General features: G+C 40.0%; 1 protein-coding gene across 1 annotated transcript in view; it reads right to left on the bottom strand.

The window, feature by feature from the left end:
- baz2ba (bromodomain adjacent to zinc finger domain, 2Ba) overlaps positions 1-24,379 on the bottom strand; it is a 181,336-nt gene extending 156,957 nt beyond the window's left edge. Inside the window, 2 exon segments of the mRNA XM_056459614.1 lie at positions 5,619-5,662; positions 24,177-24,379. The gene's annotated coding sequence lies outside the window, so the exon portion shown is untranslated.
- Between the last annotated feature and the right edge of the window lie 572 nt (positions 24,380-24,951).

Genomic DNA, 24,951 nt, shown 5'->3' with positions numbered 1-24,951 from the left:
TCTAACTGACTCTACTGATGATTCAGTATGTATTGTTGTATCTTCCAGTACAGTCAGAATCAGCATGGTCTTAATATTTAATACTTAATATTGAAGTCAGGAAGGAACAGTCAAATCGCAAGTGGTAAGAAGACCCGGCAAGCATTTTTTTGTTTTTAAAAGATGTCTAATCTATGTCTAATAGACATCTAAACATAGTCATCTTGGCTAAACCAAGGCTAGATTTGGGCTGTCTGTGAACATCTAATAGACGTCTAATAGACAGCCTAAGTTTAGCCTTGTTTTAGCCAAGCTTTCTACGTTTAAATGTCTATTAGACATCTATTAAACACAATATTGTTTGCTGGGGTGGGACAGGGAGAAACCAAATGAGGGCAATGACAGACAACTGATGCACACCACTACAAACTCTGTCCTTTGCTGCGAGTGTGCATGTGTGTGTCCAGCATTTTGTACTGAGGTAATAACTCTCACCAGGGATCTGGAGGGCCCAGCAGAGTTCAGGCAGGGGTCCATTACACTTTTCACACACGCATGCACAGAATCCAGCAGGCCTGCATTATTTGAATCAAACAAACAGTATGTTTTGCCTCTGACGCACAAGTACAGACACACTCCTCCTGCACAGCACCAGCAATGAAAACAGAGCCCTCTACCATGATTCCTGCTCAAGATCTCTCCAGCAGGATGTATGAGCTATGAGCCGTCCCCGGGGACGCAGGAAAGAGAAAGAGAGAGGCCAGGAGCCTGACACTGCCTGGCCAAGATCTATGCTCAAACACACTCTCTTGCTTCTTTTTTTTCCTTTTCACCACCCTCTTTTGTCTTCCTTCGCTTTCATTCTCCATTCTTTCTCCACTCGAAATAAAGAGTAGTTGGTTACACTGAACACACTCATATCCACTTTGTGCAGAGAAATGCCATTTCCTCTGCTTTATTATTCTCTTTCCCCCTCTGTGGGAGGCTGGGAGGAAAGTTTGCTTTGAAGAGAGAGGGTTTAACATGTGCGCTAATAAATAGCTGGTTTGCCCCTGGGCAAGATTGCAAGAGCTCAGCTCTGTCTTCCATACAGTCTACAGCATTTTCAGCAACTACAACTTATTACCCCCGAAAAGGATAGAGGAGTGTGTTTTTCCTCGATGTGTCCTGACAGAGCTGATTTTACTTTACAATATCAACTCTCCAAAGACACTGGATGATATTCTCACTATCTACAAACTTTTGCAATTCCCTCTGGGTGTCCAAGCCATTTTTGTTTTGTTTTGTTCTGTCCTTTCTTCTTTCATGAGAAAGGAAAGTTCATCCTTATAACCGATACTCTTGAGTGCCTTTGTGAAGTTTCTAATATCAGTTAACTCTACATTTACTTTCATGCATTTGCCAGAGAGTTTACATATGTATAATTCTATGCTCATGAGTGAAAACAACATTAGTGTTTGAGCTATAGAGGACTGCTGAATCTAATATTAAGTATATTAAATGGTTTTTAGGCCATATTCAGTCACCATTACTTGTGTATTTCAATGTTCACTAATATAAATTAATCCTTACTGAAAAAGATATTACAAGTAGTGGATTTAGAAGTAGGGCTGGGCTATAAAATCGGTATCGATATTTATTGACTGAACACCATTGTCAATATTGATAAAAAAAGATCTGTTGTGTAGTTTCGCTATGAAGGCTATCGTTTTATTAAAATGTGGCTGGTGAGCACACACATTGGAAGCAGTGCCAATAAGCTTAGGGTGTAAGTTTGTCATTTAAAATAGAGGCGCGCGACTTGCACAATGCGCAAATGAGAGCGCATGTTGTTATATTTATTACATTTGCGCATGTTTTCCAGCCACACCTAGTTGAAAACATCTCAACTTCTCCGAATGCTGCAAGCACACCGCAATTCGTGCAAGTAAAACTAACCAATCAGCTTCACACTTTGTAAGGAATATACACATTTCAGTAATAACAGCAGACTAGTTACCTCACACAAACATAGTGCTCCCAAACACTACATCGCTTTTTACTTTCCACGCGCACGTGCTTGTCACTTCAGGCCAGAATAACAACACATGTGAAAATGAGTGCCGTATAGCAGCAGTGAGGAGATTGTAAATAAAAAAGGGTGTAAGGATGTCGCCAGAGTGGCTTTTAGGTTTCTTTTCTTGTGCATCTCAGCCACTAGCACCCCATCTAAAATATTTTTTTTAGCATAGGGAGTTATAAAGTCATTTAACTTCACAATTTGTAATGTTGCAATATGTATTTGAATAATGTTGGCTGGCTCCTTTACTTGAAAGCTCATATTTGATCATCATAATTAGTTTTGTTTACAGAGTTTGAGGTTTACTGTATCATTAGTATTCACACCTTACGTTTGCTTTAATTGCTCAGTATTTACACTTTACCATTGCACACACTTTGTAACATATTATTTATCAAGTTTAAGAGTCTCTTTAACACTTATGTTTATTTTATCATAAAGAGAGCAGATATTTTGTTGAAATATTTTTGTTTTTGACTATTAAAACTATTTACCTTAGTAATGTTGGTAAATTAAAATAAAGTGGTTAAAAAACAAATTATTGATATCAAATGTAAATGATATCATGATAATTTTTTTTGCAATATCGCCCAGCCCTATTTAAAAGGCAATCTTATTTATTTCCCTATGACTAAACATATGTCCACATAGTAACACGTGAGTTTAAGTATCAATTCTCACCAACTAGTGGCTTATTACCTTCTTATTATTAAGATATTGGCTAAATATTTGTACTTGTGAAGTTCATATTATATCACTAATCCTACCCCAATACCTAAACTACTATCTTAATAACTATTATTAAGAGTTTATTGACTTAAAACGCATAGTTAATGGCTTTTAATAGCAAGAATTGCACCTTAAAAGAAGGTTTGACCGTACTGTTTAATAATGCTGCACTTTTAGATGTAAGGGAAACCACTGCTGCCTGTTTTTATTAAGTGTTCTTATAAAACATGTTTCCTGTAAGTCAGGGGCCATGTTTAAATGTGTCAATTCCTTTAACACCTTATTTTCTTAACTAATTATAGTAAATGATTCAGTTAAATTGCCAGCCCCAAAAACAACACGTTTTCCCCAATTTTTCTCTCCTTTCTAGGTCAATGCATAGGCGTTGAAAGGACATGCACGGCGGTGCCATCAATGCAAGACTGCCTTGTAAGTCAGACATACAGGAATGTTAGTGTGATTCATGCTGAAAACCTGACCTGTCTCGCCTTTACTAAACGAGCAGAGCCGTTGAGCACGGATGACCCTTCACGCTTTCCTACAATTCCCAGAAATCAATGCTCGGATGGAGCTTCCATTACCATTATTGATGGCTGAGACGGTGGCAGTGACTGCTGCCAATGCGAGAGGCCGCAATGATGTGTAGCTGAGGAGCTGAGGGACCGTCTTTGTCTTGCTTTCTTTGTCTGCTTATTTCCTCTATATCTCTCCGTTTTCCCCCATCCCATTCTGCCAGTTCTACCATGCATACATTTCCTTCCCTATATCCACATTTTGCATATGCAACATGATGCTTTGCATTAATTATGGAGATAACTTCTGTTAAACAACAAACAATTTGTGAAATTATTAAAACAAAAAGAATACGGTGTAGAATGAGGTTCTGATTATTCTTATCCATTCAATATTAATAAGCAAATTATTAAAATTAGCAAACTGCTTTCAGCAGGCCATTACTATAGCCCAAAAAACTCAAACAAAGTGTTTCCGAAGCAATATTATGGATGTACATTGATTATTACTGGAATGCAATGAGAAAATAAGACAGTGAAAAGTGCTTTGTTCGCAGTTCCGCGATGAATCTCCTTATCCGCTATCAGTGTGCAGCATCCACCTGGATGAGGCAACGGCAGCCATATTATGATATGGGGATGGCCATCATGGACATAGACCAGTGGACAAATTTGGCCAGGATGCCAGGGTTAAACCCCTACTCTTTATTGAAGGACATCCTGGGATTTTTAACGACCACAGAGAGTCAAGACCTCGGTTAAATGTCTCATCCGAAAGACGGTGCTCACTGAGCAGTATGGAATCCCCTTCACTATACTGGGGTGTTAGGACCCACACATATGCAGGTTAAGCACTCCCTGCTGGCCTCACTAACACCACTTCCGGCAACAACCTAGCTTTCCCATGTGGTCTCCCATCCAGGTACTGACAGGGTGCAACCCTGCTTAGCTTCGGTGGGCAACCATGTGAGAGTTGCAGAGCGCTAGCTGCCGGGATAGTTTGATAGATTAATAGATCTAAAAGATAGATTTAAAGGGATAGTTCACGCAACTTTTAATTCTGTCATCATTTACTCACCCTTCCCTTGTTCAAAACCTATATCTTCTGTTGAGCACAGAAAAAGATATCTTGAAAAATGCTGGGACCCATTGACTTCCATAGTAATTTATCCTACTATGGAAGTTGATGGGTCCCAACAACCAGCATTCTTCAAAATATCTTCTTTTATGCTCAACAAAACAAAGAAACTCATAAATGGTTTAAAACCACAAGAGGGAGAATAAATTATGAGGTCATTTTCATTTTTGGATGAACTATCCCATTAAAACACCAAACATCATGCTACTTTTTGATAAAAAAAAAGCACAAAGCCTCATTCAGATTTAGATTATTTGTAACCCTTATTATTTGCAGTGATTGTTTCAATTCTAGTAAATGGAAGTTTACCAAATCAGAAGTGCAACTCAAACTTTAAAATGCAGTAGTCATGTGTGGAAAAAGGTGGATACGGTTTCCACTTTTCTGATAAAAGTCATCCACAAGCCACCACACACACACACACACAGACTCACACCCACATCTGAGGAAACACTCGGTCTACACACAGCTGCGTGTTCACCTGAGGCAGCTGCAGTCCGTTTCCCAGTCTTTAAGCACTCCAGAACTCAAACTCTACATTGTCACTTGTTAGTGGTATAGACAGAGCGAACGAGAGGGAGAAGGAGATGGCGAGCGAGTGGAAAGAAATGCCCTTGTATTTCTGTCACTCTCTGAAACCACCAGGGAGCTGGGGAATAAAACGATGCAGCCGAGCAGAGAGCCCTGAGAGGCTGCCGCCCCGCCTAGCATCACCGCTAACACCACGACCAGCATCCGCGCTACCAATTAGCCTGAGCCCACACAGGGAGAGAGAAACCGGCTGATTTGTTTGTTCCAGAGTGCAAACTCTCTCCACCGCAGTGGTTCGTTCAAGAGACTCGGCTGTGAAAATGAATTGGCAAATTAAAGATCTTTACAAACACACAGAAAAAAAAGAGAGCACGCTTAAGCAATGTCAACCCAACAATTGCCTTTGGAGAGCTTTGTTTCAGCTAATTGGGAGGGAGAGGGGTAAAAAGAGAGGCTCACATCCTAAGGATGAAATTAAATTAGGTTTAAATCGGCTGAATCTGTGTTCACCCTTTCGGTTACAGCGTCCAATTACCCGAAACAAACACAGAGGTGCATAACCGTGACAAATGACTTCAAAACTGGTCTTGCAACAAATGCAAAGTCACAGAAGGAAGGTTTATGGAATAAAAAAGTGATGACAAGTGGCTATTACAGCATGAATACTCACTGAGTGGGAGTGTCCTCAGCTATGTGACATCACTGCTTGTCCACCTGTAGGAGAAACACAGAGAGGAAAGAGCATTAATGGCATATATTTAGCCACTAAACAGAAGCGAAATTGAGATAAACTGCGCTATAGTATAAAACCTAATAATAACAAGCTTCAGCCTCAAGGAGAACAGTCAACGGCAACAGGTTACAGCACTGTGGCTTGTGAAACGCCGTGTGTTTACACCCAACCTGCGGCTGCCAATGGTTTAAACTAAGAAAAACACAAGCAAACGTACACAAAGACACTGACAACCACTTTTCACATGCCCACACAAGTAAAGTAAAAACACATGAATGCGTGAATGCTCACACACGCTCCCGGTTCAGTCTCTTTTCCTGCTAAACCTGTTGGAATTACAGTAAGGCTTTAAAACCCAGGGTGTGTGGGACGATTTTCCAAGCACACACGCTGTCTTGTGGAGAAAACCAGCCTGCTCCAGTTTTCGTGTGTTTGTGTGTGTGTGTGTGTGTGTGTGTTTAAGAATTATCAGGAACATCGCAGCAAAGGTGAAACAGACACACAAATCAGATTCGGCTCCCAATCGCCTCAATCTGCACAGATAACAAGTTGCACATACACACACTGCTCAGAAACAAACACCACATGCACAGGCAGGAAAAAAAGCTAAAACAAATTACCACCACAAACGAACAGCAGACACACTCCGAGTAATCTGTGGCTGGGCAGTTAGTTCCTCTTTTTAGTTCTTTAAAACATTTCCATCTGGCCCAGAGTTAGACGTCTGGAACAGTTTACCACTGTTTGCTACACACAGAGCCAGGCTGTGACAGACAGCATCCACGTGTCAATCAAAATCCAGCTCATCCGTCCGTGGTGGAATCGCTCCATCGCCGCAGTGGCCAAGGACATGTGCAGCGTTAGAGCTGATGTCACCGATGGGGGTTCAGTCGTAATGACAGCTCAGAGAGTCCAGGACTGGGATAATGGCGAGCGTGATGGTGGGGTTGATCATTTTCTACACGATTTGTACGGCCTGATTATTACTACTAGGGCAAGAATCTGTGTGTAGTGGCTCTGCAAGAGCTGAGCTTTCCCCAAACATCTTCATCCATCCTGAGGACCAGCTAATCAAAAACGTCTTGACGCTACATTTTTTTTTATTGACTTGCCTAGGGGGAGGAATTTAGATGAAATGATAACGCACCCCCTTCGGATAGACTGCAAACTGTGCGCAGCTGTGAAGATGGTGTGCGAGCAGCAAAAAGACAGGAGGGGAGTTTTTTTTCTTTCTTTTTTTGTTCTTTCTTTTCCAGGTTGATACTTCCTGTCGGAGGAGCCAGTCCTTTAGGGAGCACCTTGCCACGACTGCAGACGTTTAGCTCCAGCCCTTCAGAGAAACACAGGCAAGTCCCGACAATCTATCTCCCGTGGAATCGTCTCACCCGTCCAGTTTCAGGAAACTGATCCCTAAATAGAAGTGATTCATCTTTTTTCATACAATATGAGCACACACAGCACAAAGAGACTTCTCTTTCCTTTTCTCTTGCTTTCTCATCTCTTTCTTACTCTCTCTCGCTCTCTTTGCTCTGTATGATTCAGTGTGGCTGCAGGGCAGAGTCTTTTATCGCTGTATTATGCCCAGCTGAAAGCTGACAAAATGGAATCTGTGTGTGTGAGTTCTGTGACTGAGAAAAAAACAGCCACGGACCAGGTCTCTCTTGTTGATAATCTCATTCCTTAATCATTAGGCCAATTGCTGTCTCTCTGGGAGACTGTATCCAGAAAAGAAAGGATGGAAAACAGATAAACACAAAGGGAGAAAGGACATCCAGAGAGGAGAAGAAAACAACTCATACCTGGAAACACTTCCTCGAAAAATGGCCACCAGACCATTACCTCCATCTGAGAGAGAGAGAAAGGAGAGCCAGGACTTCTTGCTGTGAGGTGACAGTGCTAACCACTGAGCTCTCTTGCTGATAATCTCATTCCTTATTAGGGCTGTGTGATTAATTGAAATCGAATCGCAATTTGAAACATTGCGATTAGTAAGCATGGGCCCGTATAAGAGTCTGACTGTATGATCACCTTGGATAAAAAAAATCATGGTTTCACAGTATTGTGATTACTAGTCTTAAAGATTGCTAATCTTTTTAAATGTCTGGGTGAAAAAACAACAATTTTTTCCCCCTTTAAAAACAATTTATACCCTGGGCCTATTATAGCTTTATTTGGTGTCAGTGATGATGCAGAATTATCTAATAATCAACGTACAGTGATTAGATTTATAACCCTTTTGGCATGTAGATTGATTTTACTAAATTGGAAACAAGAAGACCCTCCATGTTGCTCCACATTAATAAAAAATGTCATGTCCTGTCTGCAACTTGAGAAGCTAAGGCTTTCCCTAAAAAATAAAACTAAGAATTTTGATGTAGTATGGAAATTCATTTATTGAGCACTTTAACAAGAGAGCAGTGATTGAACCCTAGTAGAAACACCTCAAATATCCCCCCATATTTAGTTTTTTTTTTGCCCCTTCCCCCTCACTTTTCACGTTTTTTTTTACTTCTCTTATATAATAGTAACATGATGTTACAACTTTGTGTTTAAAAAGAAAAAAGTATACATATAAAAGTTATCATTTGTATTGATGTAAAAAAAATTTAATAAAGAGAATTATAAAAAAATATTATATATATATATTTATATATATTTATTTATTTATTTATTTATAATTTAGTGAATAATTACAATTTAAAAAGGCATCTTTGGATATTTTTCTGCTGGAGATACTGTTGTCCTAAAAAACTAAATAAAAAAAAAGTAAATAAAAAATCCTACAAATACATTAGGAACGGTATTACAGAAAATTTTGGCTGTTTTAAAACCTTGACTTTTCCAAACCACAGTACACCTTGAAAACGGTTATCGTCCCATGTCTAGCGATTAGTTAAATCACAAGTGGTTGTAACATAAAATATATATGTATATATGTAAACAAAAATAACGAATAACGTCTGAGGTGAAGTGTTTTAAAATCAGTCCGCTATGCTTCAGAGAATTAAACATGGTAGACTTTCTGCGATGGTGTCGTGAGGCATCACAGACATGGTATTGGTTGTCGTGAATTATGCCACATTACAATTGAATCTTGTGTCACGACGTCCATTTATCGTTTACGACTCCCTATGACACCCTACGTCACGGAAATTGTGCCAAAATCGTGTGATCTGACCGGGGCTTTTTAACTAGCCAATTGAGTGAGCACACTTTTGTCCTGCCCAATCAGAATTGCGCAACCAAACTACGTTTACAATATCAAAAAAGGAAACATGGAAAGTGCTGGCAAGTGGGATTTTGGCGTCGGCTGCTTCAGAAGCATATATAGACTAATTAATATCAACGAAAAACAGCTTTTGTATTATGGGAATATTTTGGTTTCAAAGTCACAGACACCGAACAAAAACAGGTCATTTTTAAGAGCTGTCGCAGAATTGTTGCAACGGCTTACAGATTATTGAGCTGAAGCTTGAATTACATTAATATCAGCTTGGAACCTGAATTAAATCATGAATCAAATCACAATCACATCGAATCGAATATCTGTCAAAAAAAAAAAAAACGCAATTAGATATTTAGCCCAAATTGCACAGCCCTACTTCTTAATCATTAAGCCAATTGCGGTCTCTTTCGAAGACTGTTTCCAGAAAAGAAAGGATGAAAAAAGATAAATACAATGGGAGAAAGGACACAGCCATCCAAAAAGAAGAAAAAAAAAAAAAAACGACTCATACCTGGAAACACTTCCTCAAAAATGGCCACCAGACAATTAGCTCCATCTGAGAGAGAGGAGGGGGTGGGCTATAACTTAAACTGCCCACACTGGAGGTCATCACTCACACGCTAATGGAAGAACCGTGCTACACACACACACAAACAGAGTCGCTCTCTCTCACACACACACAAGGACACGGCAATCGTCTTTGAACAGATTGCTAAACACTGCGGTAATTTAGCTTTACATTTGTGGTAAAAGTTCATCTGTGCAACTCGTGACAATAAGGGCAAATTAATATTCAACCCATTTCCTATCCTCGCTTTCCTTCACCTTTGAAGTCTGCTGGAAATGAAGACCAGATGGAAGCAAAAAGGAGGAACAAGAGTGAGCAAAAGAGGGAGAAAAAAACACACTCATGTGTCTCCACATGAAATGGAGCGCTTTTTAAACAAAGGTAGAACATGTGGGAAAGTTTCTGAAGCTCTGCAGTCATCGCCAGGCACGGCAGGAATAGAAAACATGTTTTGGGCACTCCCAGATACGAAAACAAACAAACTAATGGGAAAATGATCAGAGGCTTTACTTTTGCTTAGCTTTTAAGTGAAACAGTGTAAAACGCATGCAAAATGCAAAGCCTTAGCAGAGCTTTTGAGAACACTCACTTAAAAACTGTGGTTACAAGTCAGTCAAAGGAATCTCGTGTGTTTGCACATTGTTTCGAAATGTTTCAGAGTTGAGAATCCCATTGCACTTGAGTCATAATGGCAGTATATTAAAGAAAGCTTAATATCAATTTGTTTTGTAATTTTGCGTACATACACACCTAAAAGAGAAGATCAAATCTAGACCCTCAAAAAATATCAGAATTTACAGAAGATATTCTATTCTTAAGATCATCTGTTTACTCAATTAACGGCAGTTGTATACAAACTGTAATCATTCATTCATTTTCCTTCCACTTAACGTAGACTAACCATGTTCCGTACACGTTTCGCTATTCAGCGCACTCCAACAGCCCCTCATCCGTCATTGAAATCCAGATAAGCATGTTTGTGTGATCATTCTCATGTTGAATACCTATTGCACAATCCAAATTTTGATTGATTTCTTTTGGACCAGTAGTTTTTGAGAAAAGGTGTATGGAAGATGATAGGTATTAACGGTGTTCCGTACACTATTAAAATAGTGTTCCATACAGGGCACATAACTTCAATTCACCGGTAAAAATAGACATTGCTTTAAGTCTTATTAAAAACCAAAGTCAGAATATACTATTATTGTGGTAACAATAATAACTTCACTTAAAGTTAATGTTATATTTAATAACTTTTTATGAAAGTTTGAAATTAAATAACTTTACAGTCATTTATTTTATATCATGTTTATTGTTTTACAAAATGACATTTTAAATATTAAAACATTAAATTCATGCAAATTAACACTAACTTAACTGACCTTTTAAAAATATAAACATCATCACTGCACAAAGATTATCCAAACAGTGTTTGCAGGCTGTCTCTCAGCCTTTCTCTGGGGGAGAGTTGAGCTATGCGGTCATCACCCACAACTTACGTTTAAATATCCCCATTTCAAAGCATTTATTCAACAAAAGATCATTTATTTAACAATTTGTGATAACATAATATCCATTTCATGAAGACTGTAATACTGTGCGATGCATAAATTAAATGCAAATGCATATTGTCGTTGCTCCAAATGTATCTCTTCCCAAGCGAGACTCGCCCCTTGAGCTTGCCCACTGTCTATTTTCAAGCGCATTAGGTGAACGTAGCAAACTTATTGAATTTTGAAAAAAATATGGTGAATATTGAAATATTGAAAAAAAATATTGAATATTGAAAAAAAATATGGTGTGAGGGTTAAACCACACTGAACTGAGCTAAACTGAACTGAACTTAAACACTAAAAACTGAACTACACTGTTCTATTTTACTATGACCTTTTATGTGAAGCTACTTTGACACAATCTACATTGTAAAAGTGCTATACAAATAAAGGTAAATTGAATTGATTTGAATTGAATTGTGAGGGTCTCTATTGTGCTCGTAGGTGAAAGAGTGAGAAATAAAGATTACACAGATATTTAGCTCGTCTACGACCCGGATGTATTTATCAGGGACTGCTGTTAAAAGGTAATCTGTACGGAACATCATTGTGTACGGAATATGGTTAGTCTACGTTAATCCCTTTATTCATCAGGGACCACCACAGTGGAATGAACCGCCAACATATCCAGCATATGTTTTACACAGTGAATGCCCTTCACGCTGCAACGCAGTACTGAGAAACACCCAAACACTCTCACATTCACATACATACATTATGGACAATTTAGTTTATTCAATTCACCTATAGCACATGTCTTTGGACTATGGGGGAAACTAGAGCACCTGAAAGAAACAAACCCCAACACTGGGAGAACATAACTCCACACAGAAATGCCAACTGACTCAGCTGGGACTCGAATCAGTGACCATCTTGTTGTGCTAACCACTGAGCCACTATGCCGCCCCAAATCAAACACGTTTTTTTTAAATAAACCACAAAAAGAAAATGAAACCCTGCCTGTAATCTTAAGTGTCCAAACATCATTGTAGCAAACTCTTTAAGGCCACTTTGTATCAGCCGTAATATATACAAATACTGGAATAATACCACTGTTTCAATCAACAAAGATAACAACTTTACATGATGTGACCATATTATGTGAACAACATGTACTCTAATTGAGGGTCCTGTACAATAACACTGGCAGTCAAAAGTAGCCGATCACATATTAAACGCTGTTCGAGAATTAAGTTAAGCGCTAAAGAACGCAAAGCAGCAGAATACCGTGTAATCAAACAGGCCTTGAGATTTCTCTGCGTGAAGGTCAATCCTGCTGCCTATGCAGCTGTCACGCCTTCCTCTCAAACACATACACACACATACGTACAAACACACTGACACACACAAACCAACCAGATAGTCATCTATCATCCCTAAGCTCAACACACCCAACGTGAAAACTCTCGCCATCAACCTGACATCAATCCAGAAAATCTGCAGCAATGAGGGGAAAATGCCTTCCTGTTTATACAAAACAGAATCAAATGTGTTTGGAACAAATACTACAATATATTAGGAGCATTACCATGATATCTACTGCTGCATAATTGGTGTTGGTGATAACAGGTTGGCTGATGGGTGTACAGTGGTGAAGAAACCAATTATATTGTACTGTTATTATGTCACCCTGTTTACACCTGCTTTTAAAGTCCCGATTAATTCAAAATGAAATTGTCAGTATCAACATATTAGTTTTAAGGTAATCTATTGACCTTATTCTAAAATGTGAAAGTGCGCTCATTTTTACAACGATTCCAGAACTTCCGATTCAGTTGCCTATGGGAGAAATGACTTGGAATAATAAACAGCAGAAAATGGTCAAACGACTTGCTCTAGAAACAAGCGTGTGCATGACTATACAGGCAAAAGCAGAATAATATACTAGGAAAATATCAGTTTGCAACATCAAGCAGCAGAACGAGTTGTTTTTGATGTCTAAAAATGAAAGGAAGTGAATGAGACTGGAAGTCTTAAGCCAAAAAGATTCCAATGGCTGCACCCTCTCATACGTGAAGCATAGGGTCAATAATCTAGCGTGCTCCAAAACAGTGACAAAATTCATATATTGGAAATATTAACATTCAAATAATTAGGTTTGTTACCTCCTGGCAAAATGAATTAATGGTTTTTTTTTTTTTAGAAGTCACCTCATTCTTCAGATTCTCATCAACTCTTCTGACCAATCAAATGCTCTTTTGTATTAAATATATCCCGCCTAGGCATGGGCCGCTATAAGATTCTGACGGTATGATCACCTTGGATAAAAATATCACGTTTTCACAGTATCACGGTACTGTGATCACTGCTCTAAAATATATCAATTTTAAACGTCTGGGTAAAAAAACTAAAACATTTTCACCTTTGAAAACAATATATTTTATTTTTTGAAAGATTTATTTCATATTTTAGAACAGTAAACATGTCAGGCTAAATAATTCAAATGAATCATTGACTTCTGCTGTCTTCATTAGTTTCAAAAACACAGATTTCTTTACCATTTAAAACGGCATCTTGGGATATTTTTTCTGCTGGAGATACTGTTGTCCTAAAGAAAAAAGTAAATAAAAAATCTTACACATACCTTAGGAACGGTATTACAGAAAATGTTGGTGGTTTTATAACCTTGACTTTTCCAAACCATGTTATACCTTGAAAAACGGTTATCGTCCTATGCCTAAACCCCTCCCACTTCAAGAAGCTATTATCTTGCAAGATGCTGAAATCGTCACTTATTCATGTCAAAGAGTTTTAATGTTCATCTAAAATGTTATTTAAGATTATATAGGGAAATACTGTAGCTAAACTGTGTTGATCTGAAATGCACTGTGTGCAGGATCTTTCTACGGCAAGCCCAGATACATAATACATTGTACATACACAAATCATTATAGAGGAAACTAGCTACGTCCAAAATCGCCTACCACTCTGTCTGTACTGCATATGAATTTAAATTTACTACTCTTTACTGAAAAGTAAAGTACGTTCTATACTGTTTGAATGTGTGTAGTACGAATGGAACTATTATATATTATATATATATTATATATATATATATATATATATATATATATTATATTATTACATCCGCCATTTTTTATGTCCTACCCACGTCAGTTGTGTCGCTTTACTCCCATTCATGAATTCTCTTACAGGGCTTCATGGGATAGTGTAGCATGCATCAGATGCGCACTTCAGAATCTCGCTGTTGGTAGTATTAAGTCATCTGGATACTTTTTGCATACCGTCTTTCAAATTAATTTGGACATACTACTCGGCTCGCATACTGTTTTTAGCGTACTATATTGACCCCATTCATTGCATTCGAGTGGGCGCAGCCATTGGAATCTTTTTGGCTCGAGACTTCCGGTCTCACTTCCATTCATGTTTACACGTTAAAAACAGCTCATTATGCTGCTTCATGTTGCAAACTGATATTTTCCTAGTATATTATTCTGCTTTTGCCTGTATAGTCATGAACACATTTGTTTGTAGAGCAAGTAGTTTGAGCGTTTTTTGCTGTTTATTATTCCTAGTCATTTCTCCTATCCGCTTGTTGTCGTGACGTATGGAATATTGTTGTCGTGACGTATGGAATATTGTTTCCGCGTCCAAGCCGCTACTCATTTGAATTGAGAAAATGTTTGTTTATGGCCAATTTTTAGTCATATCACACATTAAAGTGAATTTTATTTAAAATCATAGTATACATCAATCTCTGGACTTGCTGCATCACAAATACTGAAACAATTTATAAAAAATTTATCACTTTCTGGCCATCGAATAGAAGGCATAGACATATTTATTGCGATTGTAATTTTCGAAAATATTACAGCACTCTGTATACATTTATTATTATCATTTGATGAGTTTCCCCATTCAGTTTGATATAGCACTTGGACCTGGAAGCCGCATCGCGTGACGTCACACTTAAGTAGATAGATGACAAAATACAAAGTTCTAAAACAATCGCAAAAAACAAACGCACTTCCGCATTTTAGAATAAAAGTCAATAGTATGGAAGTATACGATTTCAGACGCAGCCTAGAAGATTCTAAATTAAACCTGTTACACACAATGTCCATTTTGCTAGGTGAATAATATTATAAAGGGATACAGACAATGGTGGATGAATGAAGCCTGCTTTTGTTTTGTTGCATATGCTGGTGACAATTCTCTCTTAATACAAAAGTGTCTAGCAGTGAGTCTAGCTTCAACAGTTTGGTACTATACTATTATGCTAGGTACCCTTACAAAAGGGTGCTAATAAAGTAGTACGATATGGTTCACTATACCATTGACAGTCAAAAAAATAAAAAGATACTATACTGTACTGTAACTAACCGTACCACCATAAGTGGTGTGTTGAGCTATTGTGGTTTGTCATAGGTGTCATTGGGTTTATATTTGTAGTGTTTAGTGTTAAGCCCAAGGTAAACTGGTTTTATTACATACAAAAGAGTATGTGCTCAGAGTTTCATATCATTAGCAGATCCAATGCATGTGCAGATCACATATGTGCTTTATTGTCCACAAGGTGTAAGAGGAATATCAAGTACAAAGACATTTTATTGCTCATATCTTCAAGAAAAAGCACTGAGAAAGCAAATTTAACAAATCTTGTAGTGCACATAATGTCTGTATTCATGCATGCTATGGGTTTTTTTTTTTTTTTTGGAGGGGGCGGGGCGGTGGGGTTGTATATATATGATATCGGTTGTAGTCTGGAGTTAGTGTTGTGTTGAACTGGTTATGAAGATGCAGAGTTGGGTTTTGATGTTCTTTTAAGCATGTTGTTGGGATGTTCAGTCAACTGTCAAACTGGTCTATTGTGTTGAGTTGCCTGGTGGTGTGTTGAGCATGTTTGCTGGGATGTTCAGTCAAGTGGCGTGTTAAGCTGTTATTTTTCACCTGGTGGTATTGTGTTGGGTGGGGTGAGCTCAGTGTTAGGTTATCTGGTGGTGCGATGAACTGGTTGGGTCAAGTGAAGAACGTCTTTTGGCTGTGCATTGTTGAATTCTGATTCTGTGTCCACACCAGATACAGCACACTTGAATGTATTGAGATATTCACGCGTGAACATTTTTGGTTCACTTGCTTCATTCGCGCATCAAATTCACTTCACAATTGACATGAATTTACGTCATTGGCAGGGCTTCTGACTCTAGCTTTGTTGCTAAATGGCTAACATAGATTTTATTGATAGAACAGCTGTGTTTATGTGCTTTACGAAGGCTAAAACACAGCGCATTTTCATTCGGCACCAAGTTTGAGTCCACTAGATCCTTTCAGAGGTGCGCCCATCTCTGTGGGTTCATCAACTCCTCCAGAAACTGTACCTGGATAATGGAGGCTTTCAGCGGTGCTTCAGACTGAGCCAAGCCCAGTTTGATGAGCTGTTGTTGGTCTCGGTAGGAGGAATTCCCCTTGGAACACCAACAACAGGCACTATGTCATAATCAAGCCCCTATAAGAGCAAGCTCCTGATTGGTTAAAGCAGCGCGATGTCCGCGGAAGTTGAGATTCCAACTTAAGCTATTTATGTCAAACGCACAAAACGCTCAATTCGCGCCACTTCATTTGCACGAATCGCGTCATTGGCGCGAAACGTGCAACAGGATGTCTAATCGCGTCTTTGCATTGACTTAACATGTAAATCACTCACACTTGATGATTCCTCCGCGTCTGGTGTGAATGCATGATGATGTGTTAAGCATTGTGTTGGAATGTTCAATCGAGTATCAAGTTGAGGAGTTGGATTATCTGGAGGCAGGTTGGGTTGTAATGTTGGGCAAGAGCTGTAGGTTGTGCTGCTCTGTTGGTGTTTTGAGCTGTTATGTTTGGTCATCTGGTGGGGTGTTGATTTATCGCTTTGACATGTAGTCTGGAGTTAGTGGTGTTCGGTCATGCTGGTCTGTTGGGTGCTTAGACCAGTGTTGAGTTGTGGTAGAGTGTTAAACATGCTGTTGGGAAGTTCAGCCAAGAGATGTATTGAGCTCTTATTCTGGTTGCATGTTTTGATGTAGTGTTGTGGTGTGTGATGGTCTGTAGTATGGGCTGAATATTGAGGATCATCTGTTGGGTTTTAAGATGCAGCACTGAGATTTGATCTTCTGTTAACATGTTGTTGGGATGTTCAGTCAACTGTCACACTGGTCTATTCTGTTGAGTTGCCTGGTGGTGTGTTGAGCATGTTGCTGGGATGTTCAGTCAAGTGGTGAGTTAAGCTGTTATTTTGTTATTTTTCACCTGGTGGTATTGTGTTGTGTGGGATGAGCTCAGTGTTAGGATATCTGGTGGTGCGATGAGCTAGTTGGGTCATGTGAAGGTCTGTTGGCTGTGTTGAATTCTGATGAGCATTGTGTTGGAATGTTCAATCGAGTGTCAAGTTAAGGAGTTGGATTATCTTGGGTTGTAATGTTGACAGAGCTGTAGGTTGTGTTGCTCTGTTGGTGTTTTGAGCTGTTATGTTTGGTCATCTGGTGGTGTGTTGCTCTATCGCTTTGAGATGTAGGCTGGAGTTAGTGGTGTGCTGAACTGTGGTGTTCAGTCATGCTGGTCTGTTGGGTGCTTAGACCAGTGTTGAGTTGTGGTAGAGTGTTAAGCATGCAGTCGGGAACTGTGTATTGCGCTCTTATTTTGGTTGCAGGTTTAGATGTAGTGTTGTGGTGTGCTGGGTTGTAGTCTGTTGTATGGGCTAAATATTGAGGATCATCTTGTGGTGTGTTAGGCCTGTAATGTAAGGTTATGGTAGTGTGTTGAGCGGTATTATTAGGTTGTGTGGTGATCTGCTGAGCTATGTTTTTGCAATGTTCAGTAAAGTTAAGCTTGTCTGTTGGGGTGTGGTGTCATTTTGAGCAGTTGTGTTGGCCTGTGCATTGAGCCGTAACATTGAAGTCAAGGTGATGGCTGAATACATGACTGAAGGAAATGGAGATGAGCTCTAGACTGAATGCATTGTTTTCATGAAAGATGCTGTTGCTCCTACTGCACGCTTAAATTAGCTGGCAGTGTTTGGATTACACCAGGGAGCTCTCACACAGGATTTATTCTAGCCTGCAGGAGCAAAGGATATTTCCATCTACACACGCACACAAACACACACAGATGCACAGTCACCCGTATGCATGTGCTCACACTAAGACACACTCAAATAAAACCCTAAGAGCACAAAACAAGGCTTTTGGTTACAGAGGTACACACACACACACAGCATGGTCAAATAAGGATGCACTGCTCACTCTAGCATTCATTTCATCCTTCGCCCTAGAATTTGCCCATATGATCCTCTGCCATCAGAACAAACATACAAAAATGCACTTCCATGCAATCATACACACACTAACACATTCGAAGGACTCAACAAGAGGCTCTTCATGGCCTCCGGATCAGGCTTCTTCATGTGCTATTGCCAAGTTTACTGACTGCTCATATTACAGACGGGTTTCACAGCTTTCTACCCATCCAACAGAGATAATGCAGAGAGATAGAAACTGAGAGAGCACACGTAGTGTTTTTCCTCTTCTTTTGAGTGTCATGTGAAAGAACCACACCACAAAGTCTGTTTCACTGAACAATCTGATGACACAAACACTCTTTCGCTACCAAACCAACCTGCAGCCCTTAACCTTATCTCTTTAACTGATTGCATTATTCAAACAAAGAATCACCCGTTCGCTTCGACCTTAAACAAAGCAGCCTCAGCCTAATTTCTAAAGACTGAGACAGAAGCCCCCTCTCAAAACACACACGCACACACATTTGTTGCGGGTCGGTGAGCATGAGGCCTGCTGAAGCGCCTAATCCCGCGTCTGTAGACTCCAGGAGCACACCATGATGCACCTTCACGCGAGTGCAGATTAGAACCCTTAATCCAGCTCTCTCAATCTGGAGATCTTTTTATAAAACCTCGCAGCTAATCCAGCAGAGGTTTGTTTACTGTTCAAGACCTAGTTTGACACAGGTCAAATTATTTTAGTAAAAAAACATCACTCGAGGTGTCATGTCAGGGTTAAATTGCTGGTATCCTCCACTAAACTGCTCTGTTAACTGTAATTCTGCACATAACCATTCATGTCGAAAGGGATCAAATCAAAGCATACATGAAAAAATGTAAGAGCAAGCAACTTTAGGCAAAACAAAAAGGCCCTCGCTTTCCAAAGTACATTATGGTGTCAGCTGAAATGATTCTATTTTCAATCCCTCTCCTGTCTCCGTCTCATCCCTGTCATTTTGTGGGCCTTTCTGCGCAAATTAAAAATTTAGAAATTCTTGCTGCGCCGAGGTGCTCTTTGCCAGCACAGCTAAAATGAAAAGGCTTTGTGGTGGCAGTGACCAGATTTTAAATGCAGCGAGATCAATAAATAAGAGGGGGCTGCTTTAGCACAATCTCTGAATGTCTTTGAGTGTGTATGTGTGTGTGAGGGTCAAATACTGCATGTCCTGCAGTCAGCTGTCACAGTGCAGTGCAGAAGAGTCTCTCCCATAGATCCATCCATCCGGGGGCTCTCGCCAAATCCCACCCAGCCTCTCTTTCTGCCCGCTCCCACCAGAGGAGCATCATTCCTGCCATTCCTGAAATCTTGGCTATTTCAACTAGGGATGCAAATATAGCGATAAGCACTAGAACAAATAGGCCAAACTACTGGCATTTCAAACACGGGCTCCATTATCTCAGCAGGGGGACTGGAGCACCGCAGTGGCAACCCACGGCACAGGCAACATGACAGTCTCCTGGAGGGCAAACAACACCGGAGACTCAAGCAGCACAGGGTGGAAAAAACAGCCCTCATCTCTCCAGAATACTTCTCTGCCCGGAATCACTAATGCACTCAAACCCTCATTGAGGAGCTGAGAGATAGAAAGAAGAGAGGGGGGGAGGTAGATGGAAAGCAGAACAACAGGCATACAGAAAGGTTTCAGAATGACGACCTTCAGGTGTCGAGCACAAGATTGGCTTCGTTGATTAACAGCTGAACACGGAAAGATACAAACGTATCCCGAGCATACACTTCCCGAAGCTTAATTCCTTACTGTGAAGTTACAGCAAAGGAGATTTTCCTTCTCAAGCCTCAATATGAAGCCTTTCTTGAGGGAAAAATCAACCCTTTCACCTTGTCTGTGAAAAACAAGCGCTCAGACAGCCCAACAAAAATAACCTTGAGTTTCATCAGGGATATTCTCACATTGAATGATAAACAGAGGCCCGAGGGACGCTGAACCAAAAAGCAGCTAATTGCCTGCCTCTGAAATTCGGCCCCTGTGTCCTCTCTGTGTTTATCTGAAAACAGAGTCGGTTTGGTATGACCCGCTTCAGCTGCTGGTAGAAAAGCCCATTCATTTAACTGTCCGCACAAATGCGAAATGTCTGGCTCTTCTGCCTCGTTACCACGAACCGGCAGGCTAAAGGTAAAGAAGATCATGTTTGCGACACAATTATCAAGTCTGCCGCGACCAACTTGCGCTTGTGCTGACACAAACAGTTGTCTCCCAAGCGCTAATGTTCACACTAAACTGCAACCCATATAACCCGTTATTATGTAAGAGCCAACTGTGAGAGGAAATTCTACAATCAAAGCTGTTTGCTAACGACAAAATAAATCATTAGCCAAGTAAGGCAAGATAGAGATGCACTTATCCATGATACTGTTTAGCTTCATGCCAACTGTCGTCTCATGAAGCAGCACAGGGAAGAGTATCTGTCAGTATTTACAAGGTGATTTGCCAAGTCGTTATGAGTGCAAGGACGCAACCTGCTCGAAAACAAATTCAACGCTGACCTTCCAGCATTGAGTGTATTCGGGGCTGATTCATTTGGCAGTTACTGGCCACACATGTGGGACACCAAAGCTTGTATAATCAAGCAAGCGCTTGCGTTCAAGCTCTTTAAATGACAGGTGTTATGATCAGGTGAGATTTTTTCACCGCCTTGGACTTTTATGAGAGGTTTAAATCAAACGACAATCCAGAAACTCTAGGCAGAGAGTTCCGAAGTTCATTAATATCAATTTCGCCATTAAGACTGCAGTGAGTGATTGGTGTTTAAAAAGCAAAATCAATGAGTTCTCGCTGAACATCCAGCAAATAATGTGTCTCTGTCCAGATTGATGCTGAAGGAAAAACTGTTTTTACTTCTACTACTTTCATTCCCCCTTCCAGAGCTTCACCTTTCCACCTGCCACTGTGCGCCAAAAAAAGGATAGAGATTTTAAATCATCTAAAATGGGTTCAACAATGGTTTAAAAAGAAAAGAAAAAGTTCCTTTAACAAAGAGACCTAAGGCATAAATAATAAGTGTACAGTAAGTTGTTAAAGTAAAAGGCACAATGTTATACACTGCAGTTGACTATAATATAGTCTAATCCAATAAGATGTAGAATGAAACCCCATAGAGCCATTTAGACTGCGAGACGCAGGCAAGGCTGTGCGCGATAACTGCTCTCCAGTCATTCATATGTATCAGAGTGAGTGGAACATCCAATAAATTCGAATCATCTTTAAATGAACCACACTGATCAGTGCCCAGTGAGATTATAAACCCAATCTCATGTGCGGTTAGAATTTCCTGTGCTAAACTTGTACTAGATTGGGCAGATTCTCCACCCGAGACCCATTTCCAACAGCCCATATTTCTCATAATCAGCTCATTACACTAGAATCATTTGTTGTTGTTGTAAAAACAACAAAGGCATGCAAACAGAGCTTAAACAAGATCTGTCTAAAGATCCCAAATTAAACTAATTCCTAGATATGAACATCTCCTCACAGGCCTAACCCATATCCTGTCAGGAAAACAACAAACATCCTGGACAGAAACGTGCGGCTGACACTCTAACCCTGAGCAAAGTTCCTTCTCCCCCCACCACCCCCACCCTCGCAGCTACAGAAATCCAGGGGTCTGGGTGTGCTTGAGAGAGCACAGTGTGAGATCCCTTCAAACCCCAACAGCACAAACAGGCCCTGACAGATTTGCTCTCCCTAATTCAGGCTAAGAAAAACAGCACTAGTATATAAGAGATCTTCACTGTGCTCTGAATAGGCACAAACGCACACGCTCTCGCAGAGGGAGAAAAAAGCATCCAACAATAGTCATTTCTAATGGAAGAAGAGAGTGGGTGAGACTGTTCCGTTTCAATTCACTGATACCGCTAATGGCTTCTTAGCGGTTCCATGAAATCAAGCAGCTGTCAAGGCGATGCATCAGGAACAGGGAGGAAGAGGCGGCATTCCCACAAGAGAAAAGCATCGCGTCAGGATGTTTGGCTAAACATCTGCTCCCCTGCTCTCATGGCTTTAGCAGCAGCACATAGTCAGACAAAGAGATGGGAGGTGGAAACACTGACTTCTCCATCTGAGGCATTCTGTAAAAACAACAGCCTGCTCCATGCATAATGACTAGGGCACTGGACTAGATGAGACAGAGCCCATACTGATAGAAAACAGGCACAATCCAGCCATTTAGCCAGCCTGTGGGCTTTGCCTCACTGACCACTAATTGTAAAAAGTTCATGACTTACAAAACAGAAACTTTCCAACAAGTAGCACTTGGTGTATTAAAGGTGTCCGTTCCTTCAAAAACCACGACAAATGTTCTGAGGTTAAACTTCATTTGCTTACTTCTAACACATTAGGAGGTCAACTGTAAAGAAAAACTCCTGTGTGTATGCATGCATAAAACATACAGACAGACAGTACTCAAAAGCGTGTATATAGAACATTTGAAGTCTTGTGAGGAAACGACTGTGCATGGAGACCATAATTATTAACCCCGTGAGCTTAAATATGTCTGATTTGCTAATTCAGAAAAGATCAAAACGGTCTTTCTCTTTTTCGAGTGAAAAAGCTGATGTGAAACCATACTTCACTGATTCATCATTACAACACAAGCCTAATGGAAATTGTGAAATTTCCCAACTGTAAAGTGAGTTGTAAAAAAAAATCCATTTTGATTTAAAACAAAGAAAAGACATTAAACAGTTCACCTCACTAAATGACATCATTACGTGCTGATGTCATTCATTCCACCTGTAAACAGCGGATCGTTACAAACACCGCGTTTAATTCTCGAGACCGCCTCAAATGTTTGTTTTTATTCACACCGAATGGTTCCCACAACAAAACTAACCGAAAAACTGAGTTTTACAGCAATGTCAGGCGAGATAACAAATTCGACGCTTTCATGGCAAAACATCACATTTTGCTTAAACTTCACATGACGTCACCGCTACCACATAAGACATTTCTAAACTTTCTGCCTGTAACGACATGTGCAGGTCGAGTCCTGAGACTACACGGATCCGCCAGTTAAAATTAACCAAGATGGCGTGAGGCTTGTTGTTTAGAGGGCAGAAAAAATGGAGGATATTGTAATATACACAAAGGGATAAATTTCAACAACTCGGCCAGGCGGCAGCTGCTGCTCTTTAAGGAAGCAACAAAGATAAGAGCAACGCGAAGCTCCAACTCAACACCAGCGACCCGCTCTGACTAAGCAGGCGATTTCCCGTCCAAAAAACACACCAAACTGCGTGCTTTAACGCATTTCCATCAAAATAAATTAGAAAGTAAACGCTTTTTTATCCTGTTGTCTCAATGAAGAGCTGTTAGCTTATGCCATCATCTGAGAGACGGACATTAAACAGACCAAAGGTAGCTTCAGCTCCTCCAAGTGACTCTCCCGCATCGACCGTTTCAAACAAATCCTCTAAAATCAAATATTACGTTTTTACCTACCCAAAACGAACCACCGGGAAGCGCTTACTCTTTACAAAACATGTTTGGACTCATTCGCGAGTGTTTACCAACAGTTTACGTTTAAAAACCGTAACAGTTAAAGCGCACGCGAGAGGGCACAAAGGCAGATTCCTATTATGAAGTCACAACCCCCGCGCGCAACATTGTATCCACTCGTAAAGTTTTGCGATATTCGCGATCGCATCGGAATACGTCTCTCGGACGGCTTTTCCCGACAACACCGTCGAAATGGTTTTGACAAGTTTTGCGCTTTTTACGCTCGAGGGACACGCGAAGCCAAACCTAAAGAAACTATCGAGTTAGCTGCCCTCGCTAAGAAATCAAGCCAGCCAGCGACACAACATTGATTCTCCAATGAAATAACTGATCCAGCTCTCAATAAATTCAAAACTTACCTTTAGTTTTGACACTTCGCGTAATTCCGGCTTCGAAGTATCACTTCAGGTAACGTTTCTCTTTGTTTTCCTTTTTCGATTTGCTTTTGGAAGAGGCCGGTGTAGCAGGAGATGATGAAGAAGGGAATTGGGCAGTAATTGAGTCTCGGTGTGTGTGTGTGAGTGAGTGAGTGACTGCGTGTGTGTTTGTGTGTGTGTGTGTTAGTTACGAACAGCAGATTGAAGGAGAGTCCTTTCAAGGTTTATTCTGCCTCACTTCAAGGAATCAAAGTGACGTCAGCGGACAATACTTAAACGATAAAACTTTTATTCCCTGCGAATAGGCGAAAGTGTGCAAGTGTCCGATTTGTGCATATTGCAGGCTGTTTTCAGCATCGTTTAGTGTTTACTAAACATCTGTCAATGACATAGAGGCGAAAACGCTGTGATGCTGCTGCTGCTGCTATTTTTTTCAACGCTTTATTTTGAGTTGTGTTGTCCTAAATTTATTATTAAAAATTTTTTTTAATTACTGATATCATTTATTGATCACATTTACATTATGGCTGTGCATAGTTTTTACAATTGACTTAATTGAAACAAAATAATTTTTTTTTAAATCACATTATCATCAAAATTGCCACCTAGCGTATAAAAGTTACAAGGCAGCCCTTGTTAATGAGATTGTGCTTTCAAATGAACGTGAAGACATCAAGCTGTACAATAGCCTCGGAAATCTGATAATATGGCGTCCAGTGAAATGGAAATTTAATTCTAAGATTGGTTACTTGTCATT

The sequence above is a fragment of the Danio aesculapii genome, chromosome 6 (genome assembly GCF_903798145.1).
Source record: "Danio aesculapii chromosome 6, fDanAes4.1, whole genome shotgun sequence".
In the NCBI taxonomy this organism is placed as follows: Eukaryota; Metazoa; Chordata; class Actinopteri; order Cypriniformes; family Danionidae; genus Danio; species Danio aesculapii.
This window is presented reverse-complemented; position numbering and strand designations above follow the sequence as displayed.